Source organism: Prionailurus bengalensis, chromosome D1, assembly GCF_016509475.1.
Source record: "Prionailurus bengalensis isolate Pbe53 chromosome D1, Fcat_Pben_1.1_paternal_pri, whole genome shotgun sequence".
NCBI lineage: Eukaryota > Metazoa > Chordata > Mammalia > Carnivora > Felidae > Prionailurus > Prionailurus bengalensis.
Genome location: NC_057346.1, coordinates 76,603,796 through 76,607,645, shown reverse-complemented (window position 1 = coordinate 76,607,645; position 3,850 = coordinate 76,603,796). Strand labels below are relative to the sequence as shown.

At 41.4% G+C, this 3,850-nt stretch overlaps 1 long non-coding RNA gene across 1 annotated transcript; it reads left to right on the top strand.

Moving 5' to 3' along the window:
- The first annotated feature begins 1,099 nt into the window (after positions 1-1,099).
- LOC122483620 lies at positions 1,100-3,020 on the top strand. The gene is made up of 2 exons (XR_006297430.1): positions 1,100-1,213; positions 2,785-3,020. It is a non-coding gene; the product is annotated as an uncharacterized LOC122483620 (long non-coding RNA).
- The last annotated feature ends 830 nt before the right edge of the window (positions 3,021-3,850 follow it).

Sequence of the window (3,850 nt, the reverse complement as noted above, 5' to 3'; positions counted from 1 at the left end):
ACTACAGACAGAAATCCACAAAGGTAATTCAGTTTTGTAAATTTGAAATTTATTTTACACACACACACACACACACACACACACACAGACATTCATATTAAATAGTTCCTCAAGGCTTACAATAAGAATCCCAACTCACCCCATTAACATTGTTACTCCATGGAGGCACCTACTTAATTTAGTTGTCTCTTCTGAAATCTATCTCTATGATTTCAACATAATCATACTATTTCTTGACTTCCAATTATTGAAGACAGGATTTAGATTTCTCCCTGTTTTACCTCTCCATCTTCCATCACACACGTGCACAAGTCACATCCAGCCCCCAAGCTTCACAATGATATCCCAATATCACTGTATCATAATTTGGGGTTAAAACAATATTCAGCGTTTATTATGGTTGTGTGAATATTATTCATAGGAGAGACATGTTGAACATTATGATGCATTTTCTTTCCTTTACAACTTTTTTAATTATAAATTGTGTAGCTTTCTATGATCTAAAAGTAAATCATTATGTAACTCTCCCCTAGAAATGTAAATATTGTTTTAATATATTCAAACATATTAGCTTATCTAATGATATCATTTTGTTTCTTGAATACATCCATTGGTGAGCCTTCAGTCCTCCTATTCCAATGTGGACTGGCTGCTCTCTAACTAAGCCTGTGCACCAATTAGCTATTTCTGCACCACAAATTGCTTTAAAATGTGGTGGTTAAAGACAACAATTATTCAGCTCAATTCTGCAGGTTGGTGAATTGGGCTGAGCTCTGCACACTAGTCCTCCTAGGCTCAGCTGGACTTCCTTAGGCATCTGCAGTTAACTGCAGCCCTGCTTATAGGGCTACGGGTGGAGTAGCTGGCTATAGGATGGTATGCCCCATGATCTCTTATCCTCCAGTGGGTTAGCCCAGATTGCATGGTGGAGACAAGGGCTGCATAGACAGAGGAAGTAATTAACCAAGACCTCTTGAGGCTAGGATTAGAACTGGTTTGGTATGACTTCCATCACATTTTACTGGCCAAACAAGTCACAATGGCAGTCTAGAATCAAGGGGTAGAACAGATTCCAAGTTTCACTGAAAGATTCTGAAAGTCAGTCTGCAAAGAGCACAGATATGGGAAGGTCACAAACTGGGGCTATCAACTGAAGCAACTCAGCAGTCTGATGCATAGCCACTGTGCTGGGGTCTCCTCTCACTACCATCAGGTTTCTGAAACCATAGCAGTGATTTTAACTGCATACGCAGGAAGATGGGGTTGAGAGGGGTGGGGGTAAAGGTCGTGGCTTAGCTGGTGCTGGTATCTCTGAGGGCACTGTAGATTCTACAAGTGTTGGGAAGACTGGATTTAGCTGTTGTTCAAGAAAAAGGTTCTTCTGCCAGGGTGAAGAAGTGGCCAGTGTGATCCTCTCAGGAACTGCAAGGAGACAGGAAGCAAACAGGAAGAAGCAAGTCCCTTCTTCCTTCTCCAGCCCTCCAGTTTCCTTCTAGCAAGCCCCTTCCACATTAGCACAACTTAACAGGGAGCCAGCTGGCCAAGGCAGAAGGGATTTTCAGAGTCTGGACCTCAGCATCATGTAGCAGAGTATTAGAAATATGAGTTTGCAGTTGTGAGACAATATGCTAATAATGGGCAGGTCCTGTTTTCTGTTTTTTATGTCTTCCTTATTTGTTGCAACTTCCTAAAAAAGATGCGTGTAAGATAATTTTCTTTAGGTCTTTAATGTCTAAAATATCATCAACCTACCATCACAATTACAGTTTGAGTATATCCTTACAGTATTTTGAAAGCATCTCTCCATTATCTTCTAGCATCTACTGTGGCCACTAAGTCTGATGCCATGTGTATTTCACTACCATGTTTTCACTGTTGATTGTTTGTTAGGATTTTCTCTATTCCCAATATCCTGAACTTTCATAGTGATTTGCCTTAGTTCTATTTTTTTCCCTTTAAATTTCATTTTGCAAAGTGCTTAGTGGGCCTTTTCAATTTAGAAACTCAGTTCCTTAAGTTCTGAGAAACTTTATGGAAATTTATTGAAGTCTTTGATAACTACTTCACTTATTTTTTCTCTATGGTATTTCTATTAATCACTTGTGGCATCATCTAATTTTCTTAATATTGCTATTTTACTGTCAACTGAGTAATCCTCCTGTAGTTTAATAAGGTGCCCCTACCTTCAGCAGTGCCTCGTATTCCAAGATATGAATCCTTCTGGTTTCACCTCTCCCAGGGTACATCTTAACTCTGGGATATGGACAGGTATTCACTTGATTGTGTGGGGCAGGGCCAAAGACACAGTGAGTCACAATAGTTCCTCTTACACAGACTTTCAGCCCGTTCTTCTGTTGGTAGCCCCACCTGAGCTCTGAATTCCAGATGTACTTGGTGCCTTCAATTTCTGAATCTCTGGGAATCTATAGCAGGAACTAGTTACCTTCTTGGTGTCCCCCACGTTAGGCTTTGCTTTCCATTTTCTCTGGTCTGCTAAGTCGATCTCGTTTGCCCACCTGCTTTTATCTCTTTCAATCTACCTTTGACTCTGTCAGTACCATTGGAGAGTATCTCTATCGAGAGGCAACAAAGACATGATCGTCTTAACTGAGAAAGATGGGGGATATGCTTCAGAGGTTGTGCAATAATGTCCCCCAATGAATCAAGGTATCTGTGACTTTTTGTAGCCCCCTCCCACACTGAATCTGTGATTTGCCAATGAGATATTAGCAAATATGAGTCAAGCAGAAGCTTGAGAACTGGGTATTATTCTCTGATTGCTAGGAACCCCAAGACCACAGGGTGAAGAAGCAAAAGCCAGCCTCCTGCAAAGTGAAAGACAATAGGGAGGGAGAAGTTAACCATCCCAGCAGATCCCAGCCCTCAGTCACACCAGCTACCAGCTGACTGCAAAAAAGTGAAATCAGTTCATATCAGCAGAAGCGCCACCCACCTCAGCCCAGCCCAAACCACAGACTTACACACTTGTGAACAAATAAAATGATTTTTGTACTAAGCCATTAGTTTTGTTGTGGTTTGTTATGCAAGCACTAACTGATACACAGGTGTCACGTTGAAATTTCCTCGTTTATTTCCTGTGTATTTAGGGATCACAAGTCAAGGCTATGCTGTTTTTGTTCTATGGGTTCCTGTAAGGCTACACTTCTCTTTATCCCTTTATCTCCATTTTATTATGGTTTTGGAAAGAAATAAAAGTAGACATTCAAGTCAATTCCATCACATTCAACTGCAAGTCTCCATTCACTTCTTCATCTGTCCAAGAGATATATACTGAGACCTAGTGGATATTAGCACTTGTGATGCAGCTCTCATTTAATCTGTACAATAACACACTGCATTAGGCATTGGTTTCCCCTTTAACAGATGAGACCACCAAGACTCAGTGAGGTGAAGGGACTTGCTGGAGGTCACACAATTAATAAGGAGCATTGCTAAGATTTGTTCTCTCAGCTTAGTATTAACAAAGCCTCTGGTAGTTCCAATAGGCTTTGTTGAACGAGAAAATAGATGGCAGAGCTGCAAAAGCTAGGGATGGATGTAAGACGCATCATTGAGTAGACTCGGCCAGCTGGCTGACTGGGTATGAGAGGTGAAAAAGAAACAATGAATGTGAATCCCACGACCATGGGATAGCACCACAGACAAAAGGGGACAACAGAGGCATGGACATCTTAATTGGGAAAGGGGAAAAATGTGCTTCTGAGGGGCTATCCCGGATCCTTCTTGTTCTCCCCTGCATCAAGGTTCTGCTGAGCATGGATGTCAGCACTGTTTGTGGTCTGCTTGTATTGGGGAAGATTGGTTGGTGCCACTAACAGGACGTTTTCTC